We start from the raw sequence: 14078 nt of genomic DNA, 5'->3' as shown, positions 1-14078 counted from the left end.
TCTTATTATTATTGTGACATAACCAGGTCCAGATGTCTAATATTAGATGTAATCTGTCCAACTGGTTCTGTTTGTGTACTTTCATTTTTCCAGGCAGTTGTTTTCAATTAGGGATGTTTAAAAGTTTTAATTGAATTAAATGGGATATTTTAATATGTAATGGAATGGCGTAAGAAAATAAAGCTGGTTGAAGCGCACGTGACAGACTGCAAACTGACATCCCTGCAGTGGCCCGAGGCGGCTGCGCTGACTGCGCTGCTCTGACTGCGCTGCTCTGACTGCGCTGCTCTGACTGCGCTGCGCTGACTGCGCTTCGCTGAAGGCATCTGGAAATCTTCCCGAAACAAGTTACTCAGCTTTTCTTTTGCAGTTGCCTGTTATTAATCCCTGTAATAGACAGAGCTCTGCAGCTGCTGTCCTGCAGCCATTACACAGCGCCATTCACAGACTGCAGCTGCTGTCCTGCAGCCATTACACAGTGCCATTCACAGGCTCCATGCTAACGCGCTTCTCAGGCTACCCAAACGGCATTTCATAATGTGTGTGTCTGCATGCACGCAGCGTTGCGCAGATTTGTGAATGTGGCGTTAAACGGGCTCGTCTGCTGTGAGTTTTCCATGAAAAGCTGCCGTGTTGTAGACGGTGGGACTGCAGTGTGGCTGTGGTCATGTTATAGAACTTTAGAGTTAAATGAGAAACTAAAAAAGAGACGATTTGTAAATGCAGCACAAACAGCAAAATAAAAGGCTGATTTGAAAAGCCTCCACAGGCATGTTGCGTATCTTTTACAGCAGATAGCCCAGCCACGTAAAATTAGTGCAGAGACTTTCTGCCCGTTTGTCTGATCTGATCCAGAGTGAAGATGCAGTTACCCCTCTGTCCACCAGGGGCGCACTGTATCAAGTGCAGTGCCACAACAAAAGAGTTTACTAGATCAGCAGAGGGGTTACTTCTGTGGTGGTTCAGGCCATGCACTTTTCGAACTCCACAGTTGCACCTCATCAGGTAAAAACAGTTTGGCCATTTGGGGAATGTCAGCTCTATCATTGTTACTATGATGGTGATGGGAGTCAGATCTGCCACTAATGAGACATTAAAATGTGGGTGGGGGGGCTAAATACAGTGTGTTTGCAGTGCATTTGGGCCTGGGGTGGGTGGGGGCTAAATACAGTGTGTTTGCAGTGCGTTTGGGCCTGGGGGTGGGGGCTAAATACAGTGTGTTTGCAGTGCGTTTGGGCCTGGGGGTGGGGCTAAATACAGTGTGTTTGCAGTGCGTTTGGGCCTGGGGGGTGGGGGGCTAAATACAGTGTGTTTGCAGTGCGTTTGGGCCTGGGGGTGGTGGGGCTAAATACAGTGTGTTTGCAGTGCGTTTGGGCCTGGGGGGGTGGGGGCTAAATACAGTGTGTTTGCAGTGCGTTTGGGCCTGGGGGGTGGGGGCTAAATACAGTGTGTTTGCAGTGCGTTTGGGCCTGGGGGGTGGGGGCTAAATACAGTGTGTTTGCAGTGCGTTTGGGCCTGGGGGTGGGGGCTAAATACAGTGTGTTTGCAGTGCGTTTGGGCCTGGGGGAGGTACCAGGCCACTGTTTCGGTCTGATGGGACCTCAGCGAACACTGAAAAGGAACTTTGTTAGTAACCTTCAGCTCTGTTTGTTTTGGACTTCACACTCAAAGCAGAATGTCACAGCTTGTTGCCAGGTTACGGCGGAGGGAATCATAATAGCGGTACCAGTTTTGCTTGGGTGGCTGTGTTTACAAAGGCAGTAATCTGTCAAAGGCCTCGGAAGAAAAGCAGCACATGTTCAATGGCATTCCAGTAAAAAAGAACAGAAATTACACCAGTATCCTTTAAACAGGGATGGAAATGCAGCGTGGCTGTGTGTGCATAAACACACGAGGCCTGCCAACTGCGCAGCTCAAGGATACTGTGCAGTAATTTGTTTTTTCACACCAGTAACTTTAATACGGATGATTTAATGCCTGAATACAATCGGTGGTAAAATGTTCCCAAACCTCATGCAGCCATAACAAGTCGTGGCTGTTTATAGAGACAAGCACAATGCGGATGACAGATGTGGAAACTCTCGCTCTCTCGCCGCCGGACGAGACTTCCTTCCCCCCCCCGCCACCCCCCGCTCCAGTTACAGAGCTGACTTCCTGGATTACATCAAACGCCCTCGCCGGGGAGCAGACGGAGTTTGGGCTGAATGAGGTTCAGTATCTGGTCTTCAGCGGCCGGCCTTTCTGAACATCTGGACGCCTAAACGCGTACGTAAGCACGCGCTGGTCTGGTCTGGGAGCGTGGTCTGGTCTGGTCTGGTCTGGTCTGGTCTGGGCGCTGGTCTGGTCTGGTCTGGGAGCGTGGTCTGGTCTGGTCTGGTCTGGTCTGGAGCGCTGGTCCGGTTCGGTCCGGTCCGTTCCAGTCCGGTCCACTTGCCCTTCCCCCTGCCGGGGCCCGGCTCGGTGTGTGTGGGACCCACGTGTGCTCAGGGAATATGCGTGTGCTCAGGGAACGTGCGTGTGCTCAGGGAACCTGTGTGTGCTCAGGGAACGTGCGTGTGCTCAGGGAACGTGCGTGTGCTCAGGGAACGTGCGTGTGCTCAGGGAACGTGCGTGTGCTCAGGGAACCTGCGTGTGCTCAGGGAACGTGCGTGTGCTCAGGGAACATGCGTGTGCTCAGGGAACCTGCGTGTGCTCAGGGAACCTGCGTGTGCTCAGGGAACATGCGTGTGCTCAGGGAACCTGCGTGTGCTCAGGGAACGTGCGTGTGCGGTGTTTACACAGGACCGCACATTCTTGCTTACAAAGCAGGGCACGGGGGGTGAGGTTTCAGGGTAGGGGGTGAGGTTTTTGGGGTGGTGAGGTTTGAGGGGGGGGTGAGGTTTTGGGGTTGTGGGGTGAGGTTTGGGGGTGGTGAAGTTTAGAGGGGAGGGTGAGGTTTGGGGGTGAGGTTTGAGGTTGGGGTGAGGTTTAGGGGGTGTGGTTTGAGGGTTGGGGGTGAGGTTTGAGGGTTGGGGTGAGGTTTAGAGGGAGGGGTGAGGTTTGGGGGTGAGGTTTGGGGGTGAGGTTTAGGGGGGTGGTGGTGAAGTTTGGGGTGAGGTTTGGAGGGGTGAGGTTTGGGGGTGAGGTTTGAGGGTTGGGGGTGAGGTTTGGGGGGTGAGGTTTGAGGGTTGGGGGTGAGGTTTGGGGGTGAGGTTTGGGGGGGTGAGGTTTGAGGGTTGGGGTGAGGTTTGGGGGTGAGGTTTGAGGGTTGGGGGTGAGGTTTGGGGGTGAGGTTTGAGGGTTGGGGGTGAGGTTTGGGGGGTGAGGTTTGGGGGTGAGGTTTGAGGTTGGGGGTGAGGTTGGGGGTGAGGTTTGAGGGTTGGGGGTGAGGTTTAGAGGGGAGGGGTGAGGTTAGGGGGGTGAGGTTTGGGGGGTGAGGTTTAGAGGGGAGGGGTGAGGTTTGGGGGTGAGGTTTGAGGGTTGGGGTGAGGTTTAGGGGGGTGGTTTGAGGGTTGGGGGGTGAGGTTTGAGGGTTGGGGGTGAGGTTTAGAGGGGGAGGGGTGAGGTTTGGGGGTGAGGTTTGAGGGTTGGGGGTGAGGTTTAGAGGGTGGTGGTGAGTTTGGGGTGAGGTTGAGGGTTGGGGTGAGGTTTAGAGGGGGAGGGGTGAGGTTTGGGGGGTGAGGTTTGAGGGTTGGGGGTGAGGTTTAGAGGGGAGGGGGTGAGGTTTGAGGTTGGGGGTGAGGTTTGAGGGGGAGGGGGTGAGGTTTGGGGGGGGTGAGGTTTAGAGGGGGAGGGGGTGAGGTTTGGGGGTGAGGTATAGAGGGGAGGGTGAGGTTTGGGGGGGTGAGGTTTAGAGGGGGGGGGGTGAGGTTTGGGGGTGAGGTTTGAGGGTTGGGGGTGAGGTTTAGAGGGGGAGGGGGTGAGGTTTGGGGGGTGAGGTTAGAGGGGAGGGGTGAGGTTTGGGGGTGAGGTTTGAGGGGGGAGGTTGGGGTGAGGTTTGAGGTGGGGTGAGGTTTAGAGGGAGGGGTGAGGTTTGGGGGGGCAGGCTGTGAATGTCAGCGCTGCTGCGCCTCACTCAGGCATGGAGAGAGCTGAGCCGGAGCGGGGGGCCGGCCCGTTATCTGCACAAATTTGGCGGCTGTGTTTACCGCCACTGTTTGTTGTTCCCAGGATGGGAATTTTCTGTGTCACTGACTCTGAGGATTTGGGCTGGCCTTTGTTGATCCTGTGTGTGTGTGTGTGTGTGTGTTTTTGCTAAAAATGGGAATAAGATTTAAGGATTTAACACTCTGGTCCCCAGCTCTCCTGCTGCTGAAAATGCCCCCCCACCCTCCCTGTGCTGGGGGGGGTTGAAGCTTTGAAGCTGTCTGACTGTGGTGGCAAGAGGACTGGAGGTGGCTAGCTGCACCCCCCCGCCCCCCGTTACTCCTCACCCCTCCCTGAGCATCAGTCTGAAAACACGTCATAGTTGCTTGATTTTGTGACACGCTTCTTCAAGCGTGCCAACTTTCAATTACTGAACCTCCAGTCCACCCTGCTCTCCGACAGGGCTATCTGACAGCGCGTCTGTTTGTTTGTGGCTGCGGGCCAGCTGGGTCCTCTGTGCCCTCCGTGACTCCCACACACTCACTGTGACTCTCACACACTCACAGTGACTCTCACACACTCACTGTGACACTCACACACTCACTGTGGGTCTGACACACTCACAGTGGGTCTGACACACTCACTGTGACTCTCACACACTCACTGTGAGACTGACACACTCACTGTGACTCTCACACACTCACAGTGGGTCTGACACACTCACAGACAGCTGGCTGTACACACTCACTGTGGGTCTGACACACTCACAGATAGCTGGCTGTACACCATAATGAGTCTGACACACTCACAGACAGCTGGCTGTACACACTCACAGTGGGTTTGACACACTCACAGTGGGTCTGACACACTCACTGTGACTCTCACACACTCACAGTGGGTCTGACCTCAGACAGCTGCTGACACCACTGGTCTGACACATCCGATAGCTGGCTGTACACCTTCACCATCGAGTGCAAAGTCGTGGCCTTGGAGGCCATTTTGTTTGGCCCTATTGGTGCTTGCTTTGCTTCTCTCTCAGCTCTTCAAAGATGGCGCTACTTTTCTGTGACTTCATTAGTCTCCACTGTCCAATGTCGGGAAATCTTTAGCTTTTTTGTTGTGGTTATTAAAGTATTTTTTATCACAATTTCCATTTTCAAGACTTAAAGACTTAAAGACCCCCACCCATCCACGCACACGCACGCACACGCACACACACACACACACACACAGATGTTCATTGATGTAAAGACTCGTAGGGTTAATTATCAAATATCTTTCCACATATAACATAAATAAATTTCACATAAGTTTCCATACATGCCAGGTTCCAGCTGTAAATGTGCCACATTTAAGGTAAAATTTAATTTAAGGTAAAACGGCGGCCATTTTCCACAGAGCCCAGGGTGCAGGCCTTCGACGTTTAAACGCACATTCTCCTGGAAGGGCTTCTTGGAAAAGACAGAGTGCGTAACGTAATGCATTGGCGGTGCGGTGTGTGAGTTTCGGTGCTCCTGGGGTAGAATATGAGTTGTGAATGACTTGGCTCTTTGCTGAAAACCTGCCCAATTACCTTCTGCTTTACTGCGAGCGTTCTCCCTTCCTGTCCTCTGACCCGAGCCTGACTGTGTGATGACAGCACATTTCTGCTCCGCCTGCACTTCTGCGCTTCCGTGTTTAATTAAGTCCTGACCAGGGGTGGGGGGGTTAATGACACTGTGCTGGGGCTCTTATTTTAGCATCCCTGACGCTCAGCAGGGTGAAAAGTGCTCATCTGCTGGAGAATCCGCGTTTGCTGAAAACTGCATTTCCTTGTATGATTTATGAGATATTTGCTTCTTTTTCTCAACAGACTCAACTATAAGTCCATTTTATGTTTTTAATTATATTCATAAAGGATAAAGATAATAAATACTATGATATTATGAACGTCATTATCTTTGTTGTTCTGTCAGTAATTTTAAAAATGTTTGTTTTTTTCTTCTGGCAGCAAAATCGTTAACCAATCATTAGTGGGTGGCCAATCAGAAGAGAGACAGGAAGGACTGACCATGTCAGACATCCTGTCAGACAGCCAGCACTCATAAGTAAGTGCACACCGCTATCTTCTAGCTTTTTAGTTTGTGTTTTAAACAATAAATACAGTTAATTTTACAATTGCCATTTAATAAGCATGCCTGGATTAATTCCCAGGAAAAGGACATCCTTTAACAGACTCATTTTAAATGAGACCCAGGGCAAGTGTTTGGTTAAACGTTCTGTACCAAACCCTCACTGAGTCCAAGCCCACGTTACTGTAAGTGACTGTGACGTAGAATGGATTTATAAATAGACCCCACACCCTGTCAGACATGTTCTTCAGCCTTCTCTGTGCCTGTTGAAGCTCCATACTACGAATCCGCCCAATTCTCAGGTCCTTAGAGTAGCACATAGCACAGCCATTCTGTTTGCCCAGGTCTGCAGTTCATATGGAGTACATAATAATAAAGAGAAATCATAACTTTGTGTACTCTACACCACTGAGTAATGTGTGAGTAATATAATACTAGTAATACTACTATTACTACTACTACTACTACTACTACTACTACTACTAATAATAATAATAATAATAATAATAAATACTAGTAACATAATAAATAATCCTGTCACGCTCCACACATTCAGAACACCTGTCAAAAAAACATGTCATTTTCCGAGCAGCCCGTGGCCAAATGGTTGTTCCTGAATCAGAGGTCAGAGGTCGCTGTGGTACGAGCGAGGTGATGGTGCGATGCCATGACGTTGCTCTTCGTTTGAGAGAACTGTGTGTAAGGTGAGGGAGGGTTCAAAAATGTCAAAGCTCGATTTATTTTTTTGCCCTAATTACACTCGTTACTCTGCGGAAATGTCATAATATGGGGAGGGGCAGGGGAAGGTTAGTCATGATGACCTCATGAATATTTAATGAGGAGAAATGTATGTAGTGAGAAGAGGAAACCGTTGTGTGTAATGGCTAGTTTTTTTATTAAAATGGATGTGAAAGAATACTTCTCTGTGCGTGTGTGTGCATATGTGTGCGTGTGCGTGCGTATCTGTGTGTGTGTGCATATGTGTGTGTGTGTGTGCGTATCTGTGTGTGTGTGCGTGTGGTGTGTGTGTGGTAGACAGTGTGTGTGTGTGAGTATGTCACAGAGAATGTGAATGTCTGTAGATGTATAAATAATCATGTCTGTGCCTGGGTTCTGAAAGAAGTGGTGTGGGTGGGAATTAACAGTGGGTGTCCTTTGGGGTGGGGGTGTGGTGGGCTTGGGATGGGGGCTGGTGGGGCTGTGTGGGGGTGGGGGCTTTGTGGATGGGGGGTCTGTGGGATGCTGGTGGGGGGTGGGGCTGTTGTGGAGCGGGAGTGGGGGCTGTGTGTGGATGGGGGGGGGTGTGTGGGGGTGCCGGCCAGCCAGGGTCACCTGCTCTGGATTAAATGGCGGCTGGCAGACAGTTGATGTTTGTGGATCGTCTGAGCGTATCGGGGGTTGGGGGGGAGGGGGGCCACTGTATCAGGGTCGGGGAGCCTGGAGGGAGAGTTCTGTCCATCCCCCTGTCTTTGGTCCTGCCCCTGTCCCATCCTTCCTTCTCCCTGCCTGCCCCCTGTCCCATCCTTCCTTCCCCTGCCTGCCCCTGTCCCATCCTTCCTTCTCCCTGCCTGCCCCCCTGCCCACCCCGTAACTGGGTATAAGGGCCTAGGAGGGGACAGAGAGATGGGCCCCTGTAATGGCTTCTGGGCCCTCAGCTGCTGGGGCTCAATTCAAGGGCACGTTTCACAGCTGGGATCAGAACCACTCTTCTTCCACTCAGACTTCTGGCTAAAGCCTGGTCTTCCTTTCCTGGTTAAAGCCTGGTCTTCCTTTCTTGGTTAAAGCCTGGTCTTCCTTTCCTGGTTAAAGCCTGGTCTTCCTTTCCTGGTTAAAGCCTGGTCTTCCTTTCCTGGTTAAAGCCTGGTCTTCCTTTGTCACACAGGCTATACTCTTCACTGAAGAAAAAAAAACTTCCTTCTTTGTATCTGCCACATCATCAATAGTAATAGAATAATCGGAGGTTGCTGCTCTGACAGAATCAGTGGCAGGATTATATTTATGCTAAACAAGCTGTGAAAAACTCTCTCCGCTCTCCGCACTGAGGTAAAAAGGGGAGCAGGCGAAATGGAGGAAGACAGTGGCGCTCAGAAGCCCTAATCGGGGGGGGGGGGGGGTCCCCCGTCAATAATCACAGAGCCACGACCATTGATATTCCCCTGAAATATAATGTGTTAATAAACACCATCTGAGAAGATTAGCCCCCACTAATCATTCTCTTTCTAACAGTCCATAAATCACGGTGCTAATAGCTCTGCGGATATTAATAACTCAAATAATGATTTATATCTTTGTTGTGGCTCCTGAAAGGATTCCTTGATCCTCTGCAATGAGAAAGGACTCCAATCAATAATAACCAAGCCAGGACCCAAAAGAAAGGCTGTAATTGCCTGGCGGAAGAAAAACCATAATTTTCTGTTTTTAAAGAGCAGCACAATGGCTGTAATAATGGCGGGCGCGGCACAAGCAGACCTGCTGTGTGGACTAGGCAAATGCGGCCATTTGCGACCCCATTGAGCCGGCGCGCATTGTGCTTTGTCCCGTTAGCTGGGTATAAAAACTTGGTAATGTTGTTGACGGTGGTTTACTTTGGCATTGAAAAGACCTTCCCCGGTGCGACACATCACTGTTTAAAAAGCCGCTTGCTTTTTGCGTCGGGGGGGGCGGGAAGAGGGAAGCTTTGTCAAATTCATCAACTGCTTTTCTTTGGCTGATAACTGAAGGCCAGATACTCAGAACAGAAAACTGGAACTCAGACTGCCGTGGACTGATCAATACAGCTCAACTGTCTCTTAGAAATGAGTGTAACAGCTAGAAAACGCGACACGTGCTGTGAAAAGATACAGATACAGTAGATCTTATATGTTTGGTTCCCAACTGACCAACAATACTGAGACTGTTGTGAGTAAATGCAGCTTTTCTCAATGCAGACCCGTTAGTCTTGTCCTGGTAAAGGTGTTGGAGAATGGCATTACAGACTGTTCTGCTGTTGCTAACGTGCTTTTAGCTGGAGAAGAAGAGGGAGAGAACAAGAGATTTTACTTCCCGCTCTGGTTCGGTGGTTCTGTGCAGAATTATTCTGTTTCTGTATTGGGCCTGCAGTTCTGCAGGGGTTCCACAGATGGGTTCCGGATCGTTTCAGCCCCAAACTCGTTCCCTGGCTCCATGTTGCCTAATTAGCCTGGACAGCTTGTTTTAGAGGCAACAGTAGCTGCTGTGAGAATCTCTTCATTGATGTTGGGGACTGGATAGACAGTGATTTTTTTTTCTCCATGTTTAAAAAAGTCAGTTTGCAGGTTTTTAAGGTCAAGGTTCACCTACTCCCCCACCAGACTAAATTGTGATGGCGATCGTGGCTCCTGCTCAGGCCTGTGTGACTGCAGACCCAACACTTTCGGTGTTTGGTTGAGTGTGATAAGCGTCTTAACACAATGGAGTCTTCTGTAAAGCAATTTTCACAAAAAAGATAAGCCTTGTCTAATGAAAACTTTTACCGAAAGGCTTTCAGTGCGTCTGACTGCGGTGGGAAGACAAAGCAGACAAACAAATTAATTTCTGTCCTCAACGGCGTCTCTTCGTTTGGCTGAAAAACCGGTCCCGCGTGACTTTGCATCCTGTGGTGCTGCTTCACGCTCCTGTTTTCTTTTTCTCTCTCTCTCTCTTTCTCTCTCCGTCTTGGTCCCCCTCCCTCCGTCTCCAGTCCTGTTATTTAGCTGAAATTTCGGTTCATATTGTCCTTTGTGCCGAAGCACGCCTGGATGAAATCGTCTAATTAAATCATTCTGAGCAACTGCTTAATTTTATTTGCATAAAACTTTGTTGTCTCGCTGTTTTGATGGAGATAGTATTTTCTAGTTTTTTTCACGCTTTCTGAATTTACATGCATGGAACGCAGAGTACGGGGCGCTCATTTGTTTAATTTCTTGTTGCCTGGGGTCGGCCTGGCAGAAAATCCAAAGGTCCTGAAATATTTCGCTCTCACTAATTTTCCTGGGTTCTGCAGTTCATGCAAAATTTCTGTTTTTGCATGTAGATAAAATAATATATTTTAATTATTCATCATATTAGACCATCATGTTTTATTCTCTGGTTTGCAAAGGAGCATTTTATTTTAATTCAGCACTAAAAAAAAAAGTTAGACTGAAAAACAAAAACAAAAAATGTGCAGAGAACAGAAATTTATTCATGAATTATTTTCACTGTGTACAGGAGCTGCAGGCGATAGGAGCCTTGTCTTTTTTCAATTATCGGCTGCGAGCTGAAGTAAGCAGTCACTAAGACCGCCTCGTTATACGTGAAGGGGAATCGGTACCTTCCAGGACCTGTGTAGAGTGAATCGGAATCTTCCGGGACCTGTGTAGAGTGAATCAGAATCTTCCATGACCTGTGTAGAGTGAATCGGAATCTTCCATGACCTGTGTAGAGTGAATCGGAATCTTCCGGGACCTGTGTAGAGTGAATCGGAATCTTCCAGGACCTGTGTAGAGTGAATCGGAATCTTCCATGACCTGTGTAGAGTGAATCGGAATCTTCCGGGACCTGTGTAGAGTGAATCAGAATCTTCCATGACCTGTGTAGAGTGAATCGGAATCTTCCAGGACCTGTGTAGAGTGAATCGGAATCTTCCGGGACCTGTGTAGAGTGAATCGGAATCTTCCGGGACCTGTGTAGAGTGAATCGGAATCTTCCATGACCTGTGTAGAGTGAATCGAAATCTTCCAGGACCTGTGTAGAGTGAATCGGAATCTTCCATGACCTGTGTAGATTGAATCGGAATCTTCCAGGACCTGTGTAGAGTGAATCGGTACCTTCCGGGACCTGTGTAGAGTGAATCGGAATCTTCCGGGACCTGTGTAGAGTGAATCGGAATCTTCCGGGACCTGTGTAGAGTGAATCGGAATCTTCCATGACCTGTGTAGAGTGAATCGAAATCTTCCAGGACCTGTGTAGAGTGAATCGGAATCTTCCGGGACCTGTGTAGAGTGAATCGGTACCTTCCGGGACCTGTGTAGAGTGAATCGGAATCTTCCGGGACCTGTGTAGAGTGAATCGGAATCTTCTAGGACCTGTGTAGAGTGAATCGGTACCTTCCGGGACCTGTGTAGAGTGAATCGGTAGCTTCCAGGACCTGTGTAGAGTGAATCGGTACCTTCCGGGACCTGTGTAGAGTGAATCGGTAGCTTCCGGGACCTGTGTAGAGTGAATCGGTAGCTTCCGGGACCTGTGTAGAGTGAATCGGAATTTTCCGGGACCTGTGTAGAGTGAATCGGTACCTTCCGGGACCTGTGTAAGAAACACCACTGCTGTGCGTGGGCTGCTGTTTCAATAAAACAATTTTTAGGGAAAAAAAAGCAGGAAATTAATTTTTTTAGTATGTAATGTTATTGAACCTGAGTACAGGGTCCCCATCAGAGCCAGAAACACCTCCCCCCATCACTCCCTGCTTACTGCCTTTTATAGAGCGTTTATTCATCTCAGAACTACACTGTAGTCCTTAACCACCGTGTGTGTGTGTGCGCACGTGTGTTTGCGCACATGTGTATTGCTGCAACATCGAATCTGGACCCTAGCAGTGAAGAATCGGGGGAAAGAAATTTATGGTGTGGAATTAGCCGTGAGTTTTAAACAATGATCATTGACATGTGCATAAGAGTCATTTTGATAAACGCTCAATGGTAAATTTGGAACTGATACAGTGCGTTTCATTTCACACAGCTGGCCCATATGATTCATCAAATGAGAATTCATTATCTTGACTTGGGCTGTAAGACTGCTGGATTATTAAGGATGAGAACAGCCATGTGGTGGAGGGCTGTAGTCTAATTCTCCACATTGCGGGTTTCCTGTTTTATTTGTATGAAGTCTTTGAGTTTCTCCTTTCGCCAGTGTGCATTTGTTCTCTCACCCAATGCATTCAAATCTTCATTATGAAAAATAATGAAAGAAATTGTACAGAAATTGTATTCAAATTGTAGGCAAGGAAAAAAAATGTTTCATACAATATAAGGTCAAACGTTTCTCCTGGAGCAGGCTTTAATTTTCTCCCCACATGAATGCCTTAATGGCTCTCTGACTGACATTAATACAGAGAGGACGGCTGTACTTATACCATTAGAACTTTAAAAGAATCCGTGGAACAGAAAATCTGTTCAAATCAGTGGAGGCAGATAAAGACCTCAGCCTCCCTTTAATAACGGGGGCATTGGAGGAGACCTGCTGATATTATTGTGCCGGAAACACAGAGGTGACATTTAAATGATTTCGGCGCTGTTTACCGTCCCCGTGAATGACGTGCGCTCCCTTTTTTAGCCCAGTTGTGACAAAAGTGCCCAACTTTAGAGCTGAACGCGCACATCAGTGCCTGAACATCAGTGCCTGAACGCGCACATCAGCGCCTGCACATCAGTGCCTGAACGCGCACATGAGCGGCTGAACATCGGTGCCTGAACGCGCACATCAGCGCCTGAACATCAGTGCCTGAACGCGCACATCAGCGCCTGAACATCAGTGCCTGAACGCGCACATCAGCGCCTGAACATCAGTGCCTGAACGCACACATCAGCGCCTGAACGCTCACATCAGCGGCTGCCTGTCGGGACGTGTGCAGGCTGTGGTACGGCGGGGGGGGGGGTTATAGATTATAAGATTGTATAAAACTCCTGGAACAAACAAATGATTTGTACACTTTCTCCTCCTACGAGCGAAGGATGTAATTCTTCTCAGTGGAGCTGTGTGACTCACAAACGTAGATTCTGTTTGTGCCACAAGCCTGCAGTGACAGAGTGACACAGAGTGACACAGAGTGACACAGAGTGACACAGAGTGACACAGAGTGACACAGAGTGACACAGGAAGTGACGCAGGGTCCAGATGAATAAGAGCAAGGGCAGTACCTTCTGCCTGCTTCTTACTCCTTTCATTAGCCAGCTAGCCAATTCTCTTAAGTCTGAACTGTTTATATTTCCATAATACATTTATGGACATTTCATTTTCTGTCATTAGTGCAGTTATGCAGTTTGGCTAACTGCCTGCACTATAAAATCCCTTCAGAAAGTGCAATAGTGCAGGTGGCTGCAGGTCTAACTCTCCACTGAACTGCTGGTAAATGCCAGTGCCTTTTCCAGAGCCAATGAACTCCTTGCTTTAAGTGTGTATGCACACTAAAGATGATGTAGAGAAATAATAACACCACTTCCTCCACAAATCAACTGCTGCTTCCTACATCAGTAGAGGGGATCATTTCTGTGAAGATGTGAAAATACTTAGTTCAGTCTCATTCTCACGAGTACCTGACTTAGTTCAGTCTCATTCTCACGAGTACCTGACTTAGTTCAGTCTCATTCTCACGAGTACCTGACTTAGTTCAGTCTCATTCTCACGAGTACCTGACTTAGTTCAGTCTCATTCTCACGAGTACCTGACTTAGTTCAGTCTCATTCTCACGAGTACCTGACTTAGTTCAGTCTCATTCTCACGAGTACCTGACTTAGTTCAGTCTCATTCTCACGAGTACCTGACTTAGTTCAGTCTCAGTCTCCACCTGAAGGTGTTGCCCTCAGACAGGGAGCCCTGGGAGATTTAAAGCGGAGCAGTGGGCGCTGGTCCCGCGTCCGCGTGCCTGTGGAAGGTTCTGGGGCGGCGGGCAGGCCCCAGATGTTGGCAGGCAGACGGGACAGCTGCGATGTCGCAGGTTTTTAAACGTCAGAGGGCCCAGATTAACGGACTGAAACACACGCTGGTCTCTGCTCCCCGTGCCAGACGCGTCTGATGCCATTTCAGCCTCGGCTGGGGGAGAAAAGGAGAAAGAAAAAAGAAAGGCCTCTAATTTGTTCTTTATAGAAGTCATCTGTTGCTGGTGGAGCCGTTTGAATAAGCAGGCGCTGAGTCACCACGGCGGTAAGCAGA

The 14078-nt window shown here is 49.0% G+C and overlaps 1 long non-coding RNA gene across 3 annotated transcripts in view; it reads left to right on the top strand.

Annotated features, from left to right (window-relative positions):
• Window positions 1-14078, top strand: part of LOC135238298 (uncharacterized) — a 102224-nt gene that overhangs the window by 31165 nt on the left and 56981 nt on the right. For all 3 annotated transcript variants that reach the window (XR_010325090.1, XR_010325089.1, XR_010325091.1), the window contains one exon: window positions 6056-6152. This is a non-coding gene — a long non-coding RNA (uncharacterized LOC135238298). The remainder of the gene's footprint in view (window positions 1-6055; window positions 6153-14078) is intronic.

Source organism: Anguilla rostrata, chromosome 13 (genome assembly GCF_018555375.3).
Source record: "Anguilla rostrata isolate EN2019 chromosome 13, ASM1855537v3, whole genome shotgun sequence".
In the NCBI taxonomy this organism is placed as follows: Eukaryota; Metazoa; Chordata; class Actinopteri; order Anguilliformes; family Anguillidae; genus Anguilla; species Anguilla rostrata.
Note: the sequence above shows the minus strand (reverse complement) of the source record. Positions and strands in the feature narration are given on the sequence as shown.